At 44.5% G+C, this 21,584-nt stretch overlaps 1 protein-coding gene across 3 annotated transcripts in view; it reads left to right on the forward strand.

The window, feature by feature from the left end:
- Sema2a (Semaphorin 2a) overlaps window positions 1-21,584 on the forward strand; it is a 307,709-nt gene that overhangs the window by 173,992 nt on the left and 112,133 nt on the right. The window lies entirely within an intron of this gene.

Below are 21,584 nucleotides of genomic sequence, written 5' to 3' on the forward strand. Positions count from 1 at the left end.
AATATTCGCGTGAACGATACTCGAATGGTGAGCCAAGCCCAGCTCATTTTGGTTACGGTAGGCCAGGCTCGGGCGGAAGCGGAAACGGAAGAGCGAGGCGATAGCGGTGCCACGTGGTATCGTGATTTTTTTTTCGTTTTCTCGTCGACCGTTTCGAATGTTGTCGTTCGCAGCGATGACAGAAGCGGGTTTTACACCGAGCTTCGTGCACGTTTGGCAGGAATTATACGCAGGAAATTCCGAACGACACGATAGTTGTAATCCGCGCTGGAATAAATTACGCAATGTTTGTCACGGTCGCAATACTGATATCAGCCGGAACAGATATACGCACAGTGTTAAAGTAGTTTGACGTTGCCACGATATTTCGAATGTAAAGTAGACAATAATTACTAGTGCAAGTACATATTTTTTTTTTTAAATTTTATCTAACAACGGAGTGCATTCTATTTGCGCTTTTTGCCGTCTATTTTTTTATTTATAACAGCGATTGTGTAACGCGTTTTATTTGCGACAACCGATGGGCAATTGCTGTACAACTTTTATATCAGGATATTGATCGTGATTAATTTGCAATCCTCCAAATTAAATATTGTGACTTCCGGGATCGTTTCATCGCGCCGACCAGCCATTTGCAGTACAAATTGTGCGAACGAGCAAACTCAATCGTTCACACCTACGTTTAATGAAATACAATCAGCGTATTTGATGCAGGTAGACGGACTTCACAGAAATTAATCACAGGGAGCTTTATTCGTCTTTTTTTGGAATTACGAGTTTCACTAATGACGTTAATTTCCTCAAATAATTCGCAAAATGTAAATTTTAATTAGTCCGCGTTGTCTCGATCGATTCAAGATGCGACCCTCGTCGGGTAGGAATTGACAAAACCGCCGATGGGTTTACGGCTCGCTTGTCGTACGTGTGAAAAAAACACTTTCCTCCGCGATATACACCAGGGATTAAATTCCCCGGCGTTTTTCTTGGGGGATGCTGACCCTCTCTTTATCCCGTCTCTTTTCTCGCTTCGCGTTAAATCGTTTAAGAGAACGGACGGTACGAGTGAAACGCAAAAACGTACGTACCCCGGGCAACGAAATGCCCGTTAGCATACATCACCAATATTATCTCGGGGAGTGTCCTGCCACGCGATATTACCGGGGCTTAGAACGCCGGGCTGACTTCATTATGGTGTCGGGGGAGAGAGAACCGTCGAATGGAATGTGGAATGGTCGGTTGGTCGGACGGTTGCCTGCTTGGTTGGCTGGCTGGCTGGCTGGATGGCTTGCCGGCTCGGCTTGGGCCGTGGTGGAAGCCGAGTGTGGAGAGCATCGCCGGTGCGTGCCGGCTCTCGCGTGTGTTACGTATAAGCAAGAGACCGCATGCTAGGGAGACACGCTGCTTATGAGCGCGTCACACATACAGCACACGCGTACACGCGGGCACACACGTGTAGATACACGCATACGCGAGTAACCTGCGCGTTCCAGAGTGTTCTCTACGAGCATAGCATTTTCTGGGGGGGAACTTTTTGGAGGATTTGCGGCCGGACTCCGCCGGTCTGTTTTCCTATCGCGCCAATGGCGGAATTTTCATTACAATGGCGCGGTTATTGTCCTTGTAGTGCGTCGCTCTTCCGGTGGGATGTACATACGCGGAATGCCCGCAGTTTCGCGTTTGCGCGAATATTTGGCACGACGTTTTGGGGCTTCGCGAAGCGCGGCGTAGCCGCAACTGGTAGCGCTCTGCGACACTTGTTTCGGAGTTATCGTCGGCTAATTTTGTCGCCGCGCGTTCCGCGAATGCTGGAGGAAAACCAACAATTGTTGCGAGCTTCTGTGAAACGAATGTGTCTAATCTTATTTTACGTGGCAACGTTTCGAGATGTTTATGACGTAAATTCCGGTGTGAGATATATGCGTGCGGAGTAGCTACGTGGACATTATGTGGGCCGTAGGGGCCACAAAGTTTGTAGAAACTTTCATTCTTGATCCGTAGTCGTTATTTGATCGTCTTCCATGCTATACTCGCGATAAGATACTCGGATTTCTCAAACAGTTCTTGAAATATCGATGACCATTAGGAGTTAAGGCACGCACACTGAAACTCATTCACAAGATCCGTCATCGGATAGCGCGTTGATTGATAACGTCGTGAATATACTGCACTAAGGCTCCGATACATGTATCCAGTGTACACTGTATTCAAGCACAACACATCGCATTGATCTAATCTGTACTTGCGGGCAGGCGTCTACACCACGAAACGATCATGCATTCTAAGCCCTTCGTATCGGATCTCTGGTAACTAACGGAACGGATATTAATTTCGACGGGCTTCTCAAACCGATCTGCTGATCCAATTTGCACGCATATTTGACGTGTAACCCGTTGTACATGTGCACACATAACGAAGTTGCGCGAAACTCCGTGCGACTATGTCCCGTTGTATTAAACTATGCTTCTGCGAGGATACCGATAATCTTCACTTAGGACAAACGAGTCTATTTTTAATCTCGATTATCGATCGCTATTTAAACCACCTTCTAAACCCGACGGATTAAATGCAAGACACATGTCTTTAGCGCAACGATACTTTAATTTTTTTCTCGATTTGTCCTTTTTTTTTTTCATTCGCAACCGATATTTTCGGCAGAGTATACCATACAGATCCTTAATTCGTCGGTAAATCCGAGAAATTCGAGTGGCAATGCTCTCTTTGCACTACACAGAGTTTTGCGAGTGATGTTTGCGGAAGTAGCTGGGCAAAGAGAAGAGGGAAAAGCGAAGGGAGACCGCGGTCGTTCGGCCGGTCGTGAGTGCCGGACGGATTGCGAAAGTTTTCCTTTAGTCGCTCGAAGGTCCTAAAGATTTTCGAGATTAAAAGCTTCACGAGTCAACTGCGTCGCTACCGGTCGTCCGATTCCGCCTTCCTCCGGCTCTGTCTGTCTGTCTGTCTCTCCCTTTCTCATCTCGCTATCGCTTCCGCTGAAGCTGCGTAATGAGCGACCGCAGCTAAGACTGATCCGGCACGCGGTATTCGGTGCCGCGCATTCCTGCGGTCGAGGGTCAGCATGAATGCCGAGACATTGCCTTTGGAAAGCCAGCGAAGTTAGACCATCGAAATCAGCTGGGAGCTTTCGTATGCGCGGTGCGCGGGTACACCGCGGTCGAATTATTCCCTTTGAAAAGGGCCCGCGCGCGTCTTGCTTCGAGTTACACCGAGTGAAAGAGCGGAGCATAATCCTTGCCGGACTCTTGGAAATTATTCTCCAAGTTTTCCTTTTGATTTGCCGGCGCGCGTGGAGGAGTAGTAATTTCTGCCGATCCGGACGAGCAAGAGGCGTCGCGAGCGCGACGCGACGCGACGCCGGACGACGCGACGCCGCGCCCGTGGCAAAAAAGCGCCGGGAGATTCGATTAATTCCTACTATGCATTATTCGTGCCGTTCTTAGCTGCGCTTCCAGCTTTTTTATTTTCCTTTTCTTCTCCGCCAGTCGATGCTCTGGAAGTTCTCTCTCGGAGGTACAAAAAAAGCACGCGAGACGTGGCGACGGGGGTGAGAAGCGGTGGATAGTAGTAGGCGGGTGGGGCGCGATAGTAGTGTGGAGGTCGAGGACGACGCGCGTAGCGCGAAGACACGATCCAAGTTCGCGGCGGTCGTTGTGGGCGTGCACACAAAAGTGAGAACTTTGTTGCGAAATCCCGAAGCTCGAGTCATGAGCGAAGTGTTAGTGCAAATCTGTGCCCAAACGACTAAGGTTAGCCGCCTACGATCGATTCGCGAGCGCGAGGAATAGTTCGTAACTTCTTCTTCGTCGCTTTCACGTAATCGCGTAGCGTTTCTCGAACGCGTAGCGGCTTGCCGAGAGTATTACAGCGGATAGAAAACGAAGAACGATGAGTTTTCGGCCGTTTAACCTAAGCCCGTCGCGTGAGCTTTGCTTTAATCGCCGGTCTAATCGGATTCGAGGAGCTCGTACGAACTTTAATTCCCGTCCACATACAAAAAGTTTTGCAAGTGCGAATTAAATTAAACAGACGTTCTTTCTTTTCTTTCATTTTTTTTCGCGTCCGCGGCCGGACCCACGTATGTTTGACAGCTTACACGTTTCTCGTCCGAAAGGAGCAGTTTTAGTAGCATTAGCTTTCATTTTTTTTTTCTTTATTCAGAGCGAAATCTGCTCGCGACGTAAACTCCTCGGCTAGAGCGGCGTCCTACACGGCACTCACGAAACGCGAGACAAAGAGTACGCGGAGCACGACGAAGACGCGAGCGTGTCGAGGGATGTTGGTTGGATATTACAACGACAGGATTACGTGTACTCTCTGAACGAGATAGCGAGAAGGGACAAGAATACAGGAGATCTTTCCTTCTTCCGCTCTCTCCCTTATTCATTCTTTTACGCTCTTTTATAGCCGTAGAAAACACTTTGTACTTGGCGGTGTAAACGCGCGAAAGTATAATACCTGCGCTCGTGAGACAAGACGATTTCGTCGCCGTGAATATCTTTTCACGGATAAAAGGGATAATGAGGGTATAACGCGCCGCGCGGTGTCTCGGATGTTTCGACGATGTTAGTCCGTTTGGACGCTAGAAATTTTCGCAATGATTATGCGTAACGGAGAAAGAGAAACGCGGATTACACAATCGCGCTAAAAATGTACTATTACGCTATTTCTTTTCTGCTTAAGGATACTTTGATCAGTATATATCGATCAAATAATAATAAAAAAGCCAGAAATGTTTTTCGCATGTTTCTAATGTTCCATAATGCTTAAGACCTTCACGAGGCGGTCGTTAAACCAGAAATGAGAATACTTCCATCATCATTTATGTGATTCGGGAGGGATTACGATGCCATACTGGTAATTACGCTCGACGAGGAGTATGATCAGCGCCGGTAATAACTGTCGTAAGTTTGCCGTCATGGGGTCCCCGCACACGGGGTATCCTTGCCGTTTCTAGCAAAATTAATATTATTTGCCGAAGCGTGGGCGCATTATTTCGCCCCCTCTGAGATGGCTCGAAATCTCGTCGACGCGGAATCTGGCGTCTTAGTTTTACAGTTAGGTAAGTCGTTGGCCGTCGCGCTGTAAACCACACGTGGCTATTACATTCTTGCACTTCGAGTGGTACGAAGCCTCGAGCGGTGTGGATCTTAACGGCGCCTTAAGTTCTTTCACGTTGCTTAACGAGATTCTACATCGAGGCAATTACTACCTCGGCCGAGACATTCCGTGTATGTTGAGAGTGTATGTACGTGCCGTTACGTTCTCATCCAATCGGAACTTTCGCACGCGCAGTCAAATGCATGTACGCTACCGCGGCTTTTTTGTTGATGCAGCTCGGTCCCGGAGGCTCTTAACGACAGGTACTTTAGGAAGTAGCAGACGCAAATGTGAGAAGCGGAAACTCTCGGAAGTAAATGCGCGATTTTCCGACGGCAGTAGAGATAGTGATTGTTAATTATCATTTCTTTTACTGTCGTGACTAATGGACTGGCATATCGTTCTCTAGTTATTTATGTATCCTTAGACATATTTCTAAAACAGAAATTTCGATATTAAACATGCAATTTAAAAGAAACAGGTCGCGTCCATTTTATCTGTTTTTTTTTTAATACCCTTTTTAAATACATTTTTTTTTAATGTCAAAATTTCTATTTTAAAAATATGTCCAGCGATTCTGTTGAAATGTCACTTTTTTCAATATTCTGTCACTTTCGAGAAATTAAATTTAAAAAGAGAAAGACAGTGACACCGAAATGACTAAATTTTACATACTTTTTTAATTATCTTTATTATCTGTGAAAAATCACATTTGCTTTAGACATTTCTCTATCCGTTTATTTTAATAGTTATTTACTCCAAAAAAAAAGCATAATGTTTTGCGTTTCACGTGTTTTATCCGCAGATAAAAAGAAATGAAGGTAAATAAACGGACGTTGAAGCGTGCTGTGAAATTGATAGCAAAATAGAGTGGAATAACATGAATCGATTACGAAGCTGTTTGCAGTATGAAGCTGTTATACTCTATGACAATTGCAAATTTAAATGGGAAGCAAAGTTATCACATCCCCACTGCGTTTCAATAATCTCAAGAGGGCTTCAATAAGATCTCTGTTGCGCTTCGATGGCAGACAGGCTAATTGTCCTGTATCAATAAACGAGGCGCAGAGATATCGTTGATAGGGGGACCCACTGTTATCGGAATACTTCACCGTGCAAACAGAGGGTTAGTCACCTAATCGTCCGACCCCTCTTCTACCCTCGGAGCGCACGCACGTACCAAATCCCTCGATATAAGTCGCGTAGTACTCCATGAACCCTCGGAACCTTTCCACGTATTCGAAGTTATCTCAACTCTACCCTCTCTCGAGTAGTCGGGAACGATATCTGTTCGTCACAGGAATTTCAGACCACACGGTCTCAACCGTTCGCAGACCGTAGCGCGAGAAGAAGAGAGAGAGAGAGAGAGAGAGAGAGAGAGAGAGAGAGAGAGAGAGAGAGAGAGAGAGAGAGAGAGAGAGAGAGAGAGAGAGAGAGAGAGAGCAGGTGACAGGAAGAGAAAGAGAGAGAGAAAAAGAGAGACAGAAACAGGAAATTGAATCTCGCTTTATCTCGAACGGCGATATTGAAAAGAAAAAAAAGATGACGAGACCCTACGCCGAGAGCAGCCGCGCTCTCCCTTCGTGTTCTCCACCGACCGAATAAATTGTTACCACCGATATCAACACATCCGCGATACAAGAACTACCTTGGCCACGCCGCCACTTGCCTCTTGTCGCTGCTCTCCGATCGACACGATCAGGCTACTTTTCTTCCCTTCAAGTTACTTCTCTCTAATCTGCGAGATGTATCCTGCAATTCTGCGAACGCAGAAAGTGATTTTATTTTATTTATTTTAAAACTTTGCAATATTCCTCCATACATATTAAGCAATCAAATTTATTTAACGGTTTATTAATCACTTTTTAACTTTTCCAAGGAAGCATTTACGTTAATAAAATAAGTTTTTAGGTGTTTCTTTTGAGAAGGACGCACAGTCAGGAAGTAAAACAGATGTGTAAAGATCGTTTCGATTCGTCTAGCCGCCGTCTTTCCCTTTCGCGTATAAATTCACAATCACATTCAACTCGGCTCTCGTTCGTGAGCAGCGAGGATTTAATTACACTAACGACCGGCAATAAAAAGCAGCCGACGCGCCGTCGTCGCGAAATTCGCACGCAATTACCGCGATCTCGAGGGTCAGGTCAGGTACACTTGCAGAGTACTTCGGACTTTTGTGGGCGATAGTTCGTCCGTGCGTCCGTCGGCGACGTACGCACAAACCACCGTGAATAATCGCGTGCGAACTTATCTCGAATGCGTGCATTTCGTGCACCGTTTACGTACGCGGTCCTGCAGACCGAACATCCGGTCGAAAGGACATCAAAGCTGCGATTGTGATTCAAGAATACGAACGAAGGCAGTAAAGAAAGGTATAATTGAACGACGGCACGTAAATTAGAGGCTTTTTTTAGCTATACAAGTTTTACGTTTGTCGTGATACACACGCACAGGGCACATATTCGATAAGATACATTCGTCTTTTTATTATTACGTCTTTTCACGGGGTATTTTAAAATACAAATGGTCGAAACTTTGCCTTTTCTTCCTTCGCGGAACTTAATAATATCATTTATATTACTTAGTGAATATTGACGTTGCGCGACTTTGGATTACTTAACAGCCCGAGCTCGCTAATTTATTCAACGCGAAATTAATCGCAGTGACTTTGATCGAAGTCGTTGAAAAGTCGGCGCCGCCAGCCGTAAAGTATATCCTGCGAAAAGTGCGAGGGGGGGAGGATATCGCGCCCTTCTCTTGGAGCTAGCCGTAATTGGAGCCCGATATATCTTAATTACTTTAAAGTTTATTATTACTTTGAGACGACCAGACGGCATAAAATCGTCGAGGGCACAGTCTGGCCTTCAAGGCACGAAATGTCCGACCAGTGGAGCTAATTACTTTACAGCCGCGTCCGGCTGTAGGTAGGTACGTATTACGACCTCCAACCCGTGCCAAATGTTTGCGTTGGCCGCGCGTTCTGTCTTTGTCAACAGTGGCCGTGCATTACGCGAGATTGTAATTTCCGGACTGATGATGCCTGGGAAATTACAGAAACCGACATTCCGCCCCAAAAAGTTTCGTGACAACTCGTTCAGCGACGAATGATAATGATTAGGATTCCCTAACGGTAGCGCGCGAAAACTTTTTCAGCTCTTGCGCTTCGTGACCAACGTGTTGATCGAAGGCGAGGAAGTTTTTGGGAATGTGCGTTTGCGAGGGCGAGGGTGATGAAGCTCGTAGCAACAAAGGGGAATTGGAAACTGGCTTCGCTTGGAAACCGCGCGCTATCGCTGAAGCGAAGAAAAAAGTATTATAACCGTTGCCATGGGGGTGATAGTCGACGGGGCCAGTTAATGCTTCGTAATGGCTGGACGAAAAGACCGGGGATTGCCCCTCCTCCTAACGACCTGCACCGGCGTGCGTAACACGACCGCATGGCACCATCAAATCCGATACCGACGTGTACAATACCGGAACCACATTGTCGCGCGGGACCTTGAATATATCCTCTCCGTAAGCTCGCTGTAAAAATCATGTATGATTGTTCTAGGGTTCGTACAAATATGGATGAAAATCGTTTCCATAAATCAAGTGTGTTTAGGCACAACATTTTGCCCTTTATTGCAATGATCCTCTCGTAAAATTATCTTAGATTATACGGGAAATATTGCACAAATAATTGTAAATTGCTTGGTTATATGGGCATTCTCGTACGATTTAAATAAAACAGGTAGGTAATCTCGCAATGTTGTTACCAAATTAATGTCTGTTTGGTACGTAATTGTCATGAAAGAAAAAAACGTATAATTATTAATAGTAGGACGGTGGAAACGATACGATCGCAATTATTGACATGGCAAATATAGAATCGAGAATATTTTGCGCGCTTAATTAAAACACAACACAGCCGAATTGGGGGTGATCCATTTGGATGCAAATTAATTGTTTCGCAATATACGGACAAATTGTTATTAATAAATTATTCTAATTAAAATTCTGATCATTTGCGGATAGTTGAAATATAGCAGAGACGTCTATAGGCTGGGTGATAATTAAAGTATATAAATCCGCACGTACGGGCGAGTTTAAAATTGGCGAAAATTAGCAAGTATAATGAAAATAAATTGCATGATACGAAAATTGCAACGTGTCCGCGCGGTTTATACGATATAATATCATCTCAGACATTATAACCGACAGCCAACTTCTCTTCCACTAGCGTGCTCATATGTTTTTCTCATTTCCACTTCTCACTTCCAATTTTCCGGAAGTGGCACAAAGATTTTAATTTGTCCACGAAACATGTAAAAAGAGACCAGCTTTATTGCAAGTTCGTTGGGTAACGTATACGTGTTGGCACGCGTGAAAACACCAAGCTTCTTCTTATCTTTCCCACCTGTACTTGCAACACTGCATTTCTTAATTGTTCTCTAACAAGAGAAGTTGGCACTTGGCACGGTTTGTTGGCCTGTCTCACCTCTTTCCAACACTCTCTCGACCCACTCCCAAGAAACACCACCGCTACCACGCCCCGTTCTTCTTGTTCGTCTTGCTCAACCCCGAAGGAGTCTAGCTCGACCATGTTACAAAGTGATTAGTCGAGTAATACTGCCAGGTTCGCTCTCGCTGCGGTATGTCCTTAATGTTGCGCTGGGTTTGCAGCTGCAGCTGCATTTCGCCTTCCCAATCCTCTTCTTCGGAACTTTGAAGCGCGATCGATCGCTCCGGGATATCTAGTGGAGACCACTTCGGGGTAATTATGGAAGGTACCGCGACACACTGCGACATGCCAATATAATTTTAGGGAAATAGTTACGAACATTCGGTATTGTGATTTTGCGAGTCCAGATATTTAAAACTAGACTCCGGATATAGATTCTTTTATTATTGAAACTATGATTTCTTTCTCTATAAGATAAATTATTTATGCATGGCGTATTTTTTTGTTTACTACGTATTATTTAGTCGCGATGGGGTATCAAGTTTATACAGCTTTGTATTTAGTTACACGGCGTAACAAAACATTAAGAGAATCCAAATATAATACCGCCGACGCGGGTCGCACCCTCGATCTCTCGAAAGCCTATCAAAGACGTTCCTCGTGAGGTGCTCCGCTCGGAAATTATACATGCGTGGACGAATCCTTTTTAATCCGTTTACCTTCTCCCGTGCGCGGACAGCGGAGCTTTCGCGGTCGCAACCAACATGATTCTCGTTTCATCGGTGGGAGTGCGCGGCCTGGCCTTCTCCTACGCGCACTTGATTATCCCACCGCGCCGGGACGAAGGATGCTCGTGGGAATGATTTCGACCCTGTGCAGCCGACGCTGTCGCTGTCAACGATGGCGCTAAAGCGGTTATTTCGATCGGTCGCCCTTATAAATTCGCGGGTGGTTGTTCCGGCGAGCGTGAAACGAGCTCAAGTGCTAAGACGATACATGCCGTCCTGTCGTGTCGGAAACAGCGGCGCGGGGACACGTGTTGATTACCACGAAGAGGAATATAGATGGCAAAATTATGATAAGCCGCACGCTGACGGTAATAATTATTTATGACGTGCTCGTTGTTGGATAAGTTCGTAACATAGTAGAGTATTTTCAGAAAAGCGAACTCTCGCGTGAAACTCGAATTATCGAAATTTTGCGTTGCAAATACGTCTCGCGGCATCTCGTTAAACGTCGCGTTCGCTCGCGCGGTAATCTCGACATGAAAATCATATGTGAATTACGCGGTTGGCGCATTTCTGTGGAATTGCGACACCGAAACTGCGTTATTAGCGAAATCACACGGCGGAGATCACAAAAGGCGTGTACGAAGGCTGCAACTGAATTTGAGTCTCGTTGACCGTAAAGGCTGCGTAGCAGCGAGTAGAGAGACATTGTTAAAGGCACGGGGGAGGGGGGGAATTGTAAACGCCATTGCTAATAAGTTTTTGCCGGCGCGGCGATGCCGGTGTGTCTACCTCGGCGTCTATCTCGCTCGCATTCTAGCGTCGCGCGCATGCATTTCGTTTCCTTACGTGCTACGAGACGGTTAAATGGCGAGCGGGTAATTAGCAGACTGCCGCCGGCGCGGCCGTTCCCCGCGATGGAAATAAATTTTGGCCGTAAGCAGCCGTGAAGTCGGCATTTAATTGTAAACCGGGGGTACCTACGAGACGTCGCCTCGCTGTTCCGGCTGTGCTCTTCGCGTGTGCTCGTCGTCCGAACTCTCGCACGACGCGCCACGCTCCGGGAACACGAACCCGTGCATCGTGCCGAGAAAACGCCGGCAGCCTCTGCGAGTTTAGCTGGCGCAAGCTTCGGTAAATCTTCGGAAAAGGCACGTACGCGCTCAAAGCCCGGGACGATAATAGGATACTGCGTTTCTCTCTCTTTCTCTCGCGTGCATTAACGCCTGCTCAGGCAGAACAATCGTTAGCTCGTTGTCGTTATTTAAAACTCACAAATTATTTTAATAATAGCATTTTATTGTATTATATGTACAGAAAGATTGTTATAAAATCTTATGGGAATAGCGTCAAGTTTAATATAGATTACAGCGCGTTCTGGAAGAGCTGAATACAGCCTCGAAATAAGGAATAGCAAAAATTGCGAATGATAAATTGGAATAATCGGAAAATTTAATCTCCCTTGTGCTGGCAAATTACTTTATTCTCCGCGCTGTTTACCGGTAATCATACAGCTATTTTGCCTCGAGACTCTTGGCGGAAAAAAAGAGTTTCCTCTCGTACCATTTCCCGTTCCCATCGTTCGTACTGTCGCCCCCGTTGATCCGCCGGGTAAATAGCAGTTTTAATTAAATTTCAAATTATTTCCCGAAACCCCCATCTCGTCGCCCTGAAGAGAGTAGTCCTTTCCCGGTTGGACGCGCTTCCGTTCCATGATAAAATTTTTTCCCATTTGCCTAAAATAAATTATGAATAGATCACAACGTATTCCAATACTATATACTATATGTATAATTTTATAGTATACTATATACTTGAACGTTATTGAAATATTTATAAAATGTTACGAGTACTTGTGACATATAAAATTAGAAACTTTAAGAAACCTTTTTTTTTAATCTTGCGATTGAATATGCTAAGTAGACTTATGTATTATACATTACGGATTATCGTCGAATAATATAGAAAAAAGTAGAATTATGATAACCATTGAAAGCGCTAAAATTATTTTATTGATATCAAACTTTTGAATAGTCTTTCTGACCCCTGATGGGCGTGAACGTGAAACGAGCAGGTGCTCGTTAAACTTTCGCCTTATTGCCAAGGAATATCTAACTTTCTTTGAACGTCGATGATTATCGAACTAAACTACTGAAAGTGAATATCGAGTTATTTGATTATTTTAACGATTGCCTTCGATTCTCTCTTTTCCGATACTTCGAAACTACCCCTCGTTTTAATCGATCTCGCCGTGATGTAATTTCATCCATTGCCGATAAACTAGTAGCGGTTTATCTTAATTTCACTATCGAAACTAATTTGCTGAATTTATTTTAAATATCTCGATGGGTTGCTTTCAAAGTCTTCGCGAAAGACGCAATAAAACTGCGCGAATTACATGCCTGAAGTGCCATGAATATCGTAGTATAAATAAATTATTTAATAAATGGTGCCGTTGATGCTGGTAATTCGGTGCGATTCGCGGATCTGGTAGACGTTCTGACTGCACGTGCCGGCTGCAGATGGTTGAGAAGCGATCAAGAGAAAGCAAAGTTTTTATTAAAACGACGCTATAAACACTTTCAAAATAAATCCATGTACTTTAAAGCCATTTTATTGCTACCAGAAGTTTATAATTAAGCAAAACACTATAACAGAAGAAATGAAAACGATATATAATTTTATCTGAATATTATTAACAGAATATATAAATTATTAATTAAGTAATTTCTTACTTCAAAAACTTCTAATTTATTTAATTACCTCAGCCACACTGTTAAGGGTTAGAGGATAAAATTTAAACTAATACCACGAGTTAGATTTATTTTGTTATTTTTAACTACCATGTGCGTCAAAATTTATTAGTTTAAAATAAAATAGGATTATTTTAACTCCATTAGTTTAGTCAAATTAACATTGTTTTAGTTAAATTAACTACATATTGAGTAGGAGCAGTGGCGACCTATGGAATAGTTAAAAATTACTCAAAATTGAGTTTAATTTAACCCTATGAATTTAACAGAGCACTGTGAAGTTTATAATATAAACGTTCATTTACGTCAGTAAATATTAGTAAGCTTATTTAATAAGGCTAAGAATTGCCAAGATATGTGCAAAGCCTGTGAATATTATTGAGGATGCAAGTTTCTTATGGAGAAAGGATGAAGCGTTTCTCGCCAAAATTACAATAATTACACCGGGTATCGCAAATTCAAACGTAAATCTATATCGCACGAATAACTGAAAGCATGCCAGTGAAACGTATGAATTTGGTATGTAGTTACAATAGTTACATCCGAACGCTAACGGCGATGTAGCGTAGCGAGCGAGCGAGTGGAACGACCCGCAGACTGCTCGGCATGACGAACGATCTCGCACTCTGTTTCGGGCCGCTCCTCCGACCGGTGAATTACACACGATCCCACGGCGAACATTTCGCCGGCACATAAACTCGCTATCTCGTCTTGGCGCTCTATGGTTACGTCGTCCGCGTAGACGCGCGCAGTTGTAACGGTGCCGCGTCGTACGAAGTGCGAAATCGTAGACGTGCACCGCGTCGGATTTACGAGCGCGCGCGAAGAGAGATCTCCGCAAAAAGTAACGGGATAAATGGTGCCGTTGATGCTGGTAATTCAGTGCGATTCGCGGATCTGGTAGACGCTCCAACGTCTGCACGTGCCGGCTGCTCGACGCGGCAAGATGGATTAAAAATAATCAAGAGAAATAGCAACGCTTTTATTAAAAGTAACCCTTCAATGTTTTCAAAATAAATTCACGACAGCATAAGTGATACTTATAGCTATAATAAACGCTATTTATAAGCGATGTAAAAGAGAAAAACGTATGATTATTTTTGGGGAGATAAATAGTAACATTTTAATCTTATAGGCTAGTTAGTTTTATCGATATATTAACATTCTATCGCACGCAATATCAAGATATTATATCAGGACAATTTATAAATAGAAACGTATGGTTATATCGCTAGGTTACATCGTCTCGTTCGCATTCCCGAAACTTTTCACATTTAGAATATGATGAATAAGATGCAAAAAACGCGAATTAATTAGGCATGCGAGTGACGTGAATAAATTCCTCGACATTAACGTCGCGCTGACGATATTATTTTTACGGACGAGCCGCGAAAACAGGCCCGATAGCCCGCATTAATTAAAAATAACAATGGGACTCCGGCCGAATGTGGGAAATGTATGTATAGAAATTTGCCGCTCCGCGACAGCAGCAATTAAAATGTTTTTTGGAGCCGCGTCGCCGCGAGCTTCAGCCGGATACTGGGCGCGTAACACGCGTCGAGCACTCCGGCCGTACGTGCGTAACGTCGAGGGCCGGTGTTTTGTGCGTCGTCGACTCTTTAAAAACCGACATTAAAATTCCATTAAATAGACGTACTTAACACTGGCACCGCTATCGCAAAGGGAATAGAAGAGAGATATTCGTGCGTCACATCGTGCACCTCTATATGCCTCGCAAAGTCTTTTTTTTCTCTCCCTTTCTCTTTCATTATTCATCCTTTTTTCTCTGCCCGCAAAAAAAAAGAATGTAAAAATTTTCGTCCGCTCTAACCCATCCATTGCGGCGCGTCCGTCTCCTGCAAAAGTGATACTTTTCGCCTCTTTTAGAAACCGTTTAATGTCACTAGACTTTGTTTCTTCATTTTAGTTTACGACGGAATGAAAAACGAGAAGATAATGAATAGGGAGAAACAGTATTCTAAAATCGGTACGCGGAATTGTTTCAAATAATCAATAGAAACGAAACAACTAAAAAAATCAGCGTTATTCGTTTTTCGATACAAAGTATTATTTATCATTTGTTTCATTCCTTATGTTAAGTTTAAACGTGGCGCGTGCTCCATCTGGTTCTAAGTCTAACGCCATATGCTGCCGCCAGAAAAGCATGTGCTGTTGGGGAAGGGAGGGAACAGAGCAGATATTTTCCATCTCCAGAAATAACTGAGCGCGAAGGTAGCACCGGAGGGATTTTAATGACTCATCCGGTCCGCATTTTGGCGACAATTTAGAAACCAGCGAATCTCACGAGGCATCGATTGTTCATGCAAAAAGATAAAATTTAGACTTTTGTCGAATATTTTTACCGTGGAAAAGCGGTTATGCAGTTTCTAAAAAAAAAATGGCATTTCGTTAAACCGCAATCGAAGAATTGGGGATGTTTTTCACCACACCAGCGCGTCGCGTGTCGCGGTATGTATATTTACCACCTAATATTGTAATGCACATCGTACACATCGGGTGCACAATCTTCTCCACGGACAAGATAAACTGCTGGTTTCCTAGCCTGCCCGGCTCTGAATTATGGATTTCTGGTACGAGTGCTGTACTTTGCCTTTACGGAACAGCCGGGTACGAAAGCCACTGACCGCGGTTGAGAAAATTCGATATTCGATGTAGGGGATGTAGGTTAGACGTTACAGGGCGAACGGCGAGCGAAAATATTGGGACGTGCATATATGTATGCGAGAGACTTCGAATTGCCGGACAAACTTTACGCCTAATTTGCGATGGACGCAGTTCCGTAACTTTCCGGGATGTAACATTAGTGGAGCTAGCGCTGATTTCGTCCCATTAAACTACTACGAGTCCGCGCTGCACTTCGTTTCCGTCGTGCGCGCGCGCGCGCGCCACAAAGTAATCTCGTCGAAATGTGCGGCCGGATGTCGTATTGAAACGTTGACGCGATATTTGCACGTATATTTCGTCCCGAAACGGAGAAACGGGTAGCAGCCGGCGTTTATTATATTTCCGTCGCCCACGCGCAATATGGGTCAATCGAAAGCTGTCAGTGGTCGTGATAGATTTCGCTCTATAGGTTCCTTATCGGGCTTTCTTATCGCTCCTAGGAGACAGCACGACGAACGGAGTGACGCGAATGGATCGCGATGTGATTAGCTGAACTCCGCTGGGGCGATCCGAGAAACTTCGGCCGCCTCCCGTGGGACGATACTTACGAGTCGGGTTGTATTTCGAGCTTCTTCGGTCGGGGTCCTATTCGTAGATTGCTAGATTTGTCGATCGCTCGCAAACTTTCGATTCGCTGCGAAACAACGTTCTCTCGAATTTAGCGTACGCGACCGCGCCCGCTGAAGAATGAGATTTTTATATGGGAAGTTCCGGCGCGGGTGGAAACACGTTCACTTTTTCCCCGTTATTTATCGTCCGATGAGGAAATCGGTCTCCTAACGCTTCGCTCGCTCCTTACGCGTCATTTGCGGTCGCTCGTAAATTCCATTAATCGCACTCGTCGGGGCGATATCGCGGGTACAATCGGCACGGGCGAGTGAAGAAACTGCATCGGAAGTTACATCAATAGATATTATACACCGCTTCACGGGAATTGTAGAATGGCAGAGTGTATCAAATAAATCGCTGCGCGAATAGATCCAATTGTATTCGGGAGGGAAATAGGAAGGAATTACTAGTCATTTCAACTGATTTGACCAAATCTACCTCTAGCGGTTATGAAAATCCGATTATGAAACATTCACCAGTAATTGGGTAGAAGCTCATATGCACGCGAATGGTATAATGTTATTTCGTTCAAACGTTGGAATTTCACGTGAAGATCTATACGTTAAAATAACGTGAAATTCTTAAACTCTAATTATTAATTATGACAGAACAATAACGGATTATTTCATTTTTATTCATTTCGTTATTTTGCGCCGTCCAATTGTGTTGCCCATATGAGCGTGAAATAATAATCGATACTATTAATGATAAAAGTGTACAATAATAGCCGCTAAATATACTATTGTTCCGCGTTTCTTACAATCGCACCATTGTTCTGTGATGGCGGTGTGCGTTTCGCGCACAACCCACGCCTTTTCCTAATAACTCCGCGCGTGAGTCACGGCTTTAAATTGGCGATCATCTCGCAACCGGTATCTGCGGGCCTTTTGCACGTAAGGCCGCCATATATCGAGACACGGCGGCTGGCATACATATTCATGAGGCTAGATAGAGTCGAAACGGGCGGAGAGGATCGGCCTAATGAAGTTGTTGTCTTCTTGGAAAACAGGGCGAGCCGCGGTGGCTTTGGGCTCCCTTTCTCCTTCGTATATCATCTCTCTTCCCGCTCCTCTTCGTCGCGTTCGTTCGCCCCCCGTGCCCCTTCTTAGATCTCTCGACCAAGCCGGCTCCTCGCTCACCTTCGTCCGCAACCTCGTCAACTTCGTTAACCGCGCTGCGGTCTCTCGCGCAACCCGTTGTCGTCGACTATCCGCGCCTCGGACCGCTCTAAATTGTTTGATGTCTTATTTGCTTAGTCCCTCGGCGAGCCATCGTTGTCGCGATGAGATGCGTCACATGGGTTTATTTGCGTTCGCCGGCGATTCAAAGAGACCGACGACCGTAATATATTGTCAAACCACCCGTTGTTAAGCGGATGTTGCGCGCTACCTGCTTCACGCGTCCAGGTAGGTTCGTGCGGTCCGAGTAAGATTTCAGGGATCGTACGGATTAAATCTTCGTTCTCGTTTTGATTAATGTACAGACATGACAGATGAAGATACAGAATTTTTTTGAGAACTGATAAATTATATCGTCAGCATTATGAAATGAGAATTAAATTGGGGACCTCGTGCACCGTCAAGTTCATTATATGTCTCCTGCAAGAAATCATTTTATTTGCCCATGATTCTTGGCATATATGTGCTGTTCAGATATTAATCTGAGTTTTCGTCGAGACTTTTCCGCGAGAAGTTCCGTGAAGCAGTCCACTTTTATCGAACAGAGGTTGGAAAAGTCCGTGGGAACCAACGAGTCGCGAGGAGGAGAAACGTCGCGTATCGTAAGGACGATCGTTGTTCGCACGTATTGACGTTTGTCACGGATGCACGATCAATTTCCAATACGAAAAGATGGACGCCGCGTATCCCTTCCCCCTCCGAATCCCTCACGCTCGTAAAATACGAGCGTTACGTCACTGCGCTATCTATACCGTACAATGAGGCCCTTCTTATGCGGTGAGCTGCGACTGGCCCACTTTAGCTTGTATAATAGCGCGACTATCAAGCGGTACGCAGACGCCGATATTCGACCATTATTGGACAGTAAACCGAGACCGTTTAACACGATATTTATGGAGGAGTCTCACGCGTCGCCGGAACCGTAGCTGGAGCGAACCGATAGTACTTGCGCGGATACGTATATGCGGCGATGTCTCACGGGCCATCTAGCAATATCGAATGTCGATTCGCGATGCTACGCTTTCTGCCGAGCAGCTACGTGTGCGGGTTTAGTAAGTCTCCGGTATTCAGAATAAAACAACGCGCCGCGCCGCTCGAATTTCGTCGCGGGTGCTAACGAGAATTTTCAGGCCCACATTCTCCGAATGGCTATTCCGTAACTTTATTAGTGAAACAGCGACGAAACTTTCTTCTAATTGATTTTCCTCGGTGCTGATTTAACTTTCAGTTTCAGCCGAGTTTGCAGCTTTCTTGTAAAACCTAATTTGTTTGTAAATCATTAAATTATGCGCATCGATAATAAACGGCCATGAGTCATTATGTAACGCTTAATGAAGGTGGCCTGACGAATTATTTATATCTTCAACATTCTGAAAATTAAGACGTTCCGATTTCGCAGCTCCGCGCGGAAACATTACTCTTTTTAAGCGGCACTTAATCACGCTCGAAAAGTAATAATAAAATATATCCGACATCGATGATATTTTTTGCCGGTATCAGCACGCATTGATAATATTTCCTAGGATGGGCGGATCTTCCTGTGGCTATTAATCATTTCTTATATCTCGCGCGAATTGTCGACGGCAGCACAAAGTTGGCCAAAACCTTCTGGCGCTGAACGCGCGCGCGTTAAAAAGCAACGCCCGTCGTTGTTGTATCTTGCGAAACTTCTTTCCTTCAGGTGATGTCGGAGGCTTGAGTTCCCTTCGTTAGTATAGCACCGGTGTTTTCTTTGTGCTCAAGGAAGTTCATTAGCGGCAACGTGGCTAACTTTGGTCCCTTGCGGTCAGAGTGTCGCCATTCTCCTAATGCCGGCAACCACTTTAGTCGCAAGCAGTCTGGGCATGTAGGCGTCGTATGCCTCGTCAAGAAAGGAAATGAACTTAGAAGAGTGTGATATCACCAACTACATAGCAGATGCCAGGATGGTTCGAAATTTAGTTGCTTTAGTTATAATTGTCCTTGGAATATTCAAGTAATCGTAGTACACACGTATGATTCCTAACGTGCATGTGCAGTCTGTGTCGGTGGATCTGCAGCGACCTACTTTTAGGATGTCCGGTTAAGTTGACTTTATAGAAAGTGGGAGGAAGAGCGGGTGTTTGGGAGACGTGGGAGGACCTCCACGTTTTGATTACACGGTGTTGTTTACGTAAGGGCGACGCGCCGAGAGTAAAGCGTTAAATATAGAGCGTTCACGGCTAAACAAACGATTAACTCGTGGCTTAACCAGAGCTTATACTCGGGCGCTAACTAGGGTTTATGTTTATGCGCGCGGGCCCGCTAACTAGTTCTCCACCAGTCTCGAAACGGTGACATAGATTGTAGGCAGCAGCTCATAAGCGACATATCGATCGTACATTGCAAGGATGCTGGAAATTCTTAGATAGAATCAGGAGCAAAACGTCACGTGTTAAGCTAGACACACGAGAGGTAGCTCAAGAGCATTAACTCCATTATAAAACCGTATTTTCGAAGCGTTGAACTCGCTCGATTCAAGAGCCGATGAGGACTGGTCTCAATTATGTATTCGTCAGAAGCTCACGCAGACAGAGACTTAAGCTTTATTTAGAGCTATACACTTGAAACCCTTGAAAATTTGATTTGCATATTTACAGTTTTAAAAATTTTAATTTTCGAAATTTTGCGATGAATTCTCAGGAATGTAATTGTTTTCTCATCTCAGTTTATTAACTTTTAATCCTTCGTGCAGCTATCGCTACGGTATGAGCATAATAAATTCCATTCGCCCGCCAACATTCTAAATTAATATCCTATCGTGGAAAACTCGATGGTGGATTAGTGGCTTCCTCTCCGCCACGGATGCAAAACTCGGTCGCAAGTTTCGTCCGCCTCATTTATTTATGATCAGTATAATCCGGCATTGTACGCGCCTTAATATTCCGCCCTCGTTTCCTCGGCCGCGCTTTCAGCGAGCGCAAGCCGTCGTGAATGCGGAAGCACCGATAGTTCGCACAAGACGACGTACGTATAGTTAGAGACCGGCCAGACAGCACTTCGGACACCTCTCGCAATTATTCGATCCGTACGTAGCCGTAAATTCTTGCGAATTCATATAGCCGTCGGTGTATTGTGCGTTTCATGACGGAATGCAAAATGGATTCGCCGAGTTTGATGAAGTGAATTAGCCGTGCTCCATTATAACAACGGAAATATCCTGTTTATGTGCAAGGTTTGTTAATTGGGGGTGCAAGCGGAAAATAGACGATTCGTCTCCCTTCCTCTCTCTCTCTCCCCCCGTTATGGGATAAGTTGATTCACAAGAACAGCTTTTTCTCTCGACAACCGCTACGTTTATTTAATTATTCGTTGTCAAAGTTTGCTGAGTTATACCAGCCGGTTTTCCATTGTTTACGATACAAGTAACAAGGCGTATACATGTTCCTTACTTTGAAAGTAATTATGTCTGGTTGTACGCACATCAAACTTTGAGTGCAATTATGAACGAAAATGAAAAGCTGTTCTCGACATTATTATATGTAATTGAGGAAAAATATGAAATGACCATATTTAACGATGCATTAGGATAATAATGATAACTCTCATTGCCTTGCTGTTTATGTTTAGATATCGGCATAATTAGGTGTATTATAACATCGTTAGTTCTTGCTTGGAAACTCGAACCAGCAGGCAAAATAATAGTATGATACTCTTTGTTGTGTGCAAGACGCATAGAAACTATCCAAGTAATTTAAAGCGAGATGAAAGTTCTGTTTTCGTAAGCAAACGATTCTTGCGAGACTGAACGACACGCTAGTTAAACATATAATTATGATGCGAAGATCTCAATTAGAAAAGGACTTTAAACGCTTTAAACGTAAGATATATCTAGATAACGTCGTGATTGAACTTGTGTCGGGACACAGCGTTCGGTCGACCGAAGAGAAAGAAATTAAAAGGATTCGTAATGTCGAAGGCAGATGCAGGCTTGTCTCTTTTTACGGAACCAACTAATGCCCGCCGACGAATAGGCGAACGGAAAAAATCTCCCGATACGACTGCTATTCGATCGTTTGACCTAATACGTCTCCCCTGATCTCATTCGCTCCACTTC

The sequence above is a fragment of the Temnothorax nylanderi genome, unplaced genomic scaffold, assembly GCF_030848795.1.
Source record: "Temnothorax nylanderi isolate EJ_2023f unplaced genomic scaffold, tnyl_v1.0 TNYL_tig0082_pilon, whole genome shotgun sequence".
Classification (NCBI taxonomy): domain Eukaryota; kingdom Metazoa; phylum Arthropoda; class Insecta; order Hymenoptera; family Formicidae; genus Temnothorax; species Temnothorax nylanderi.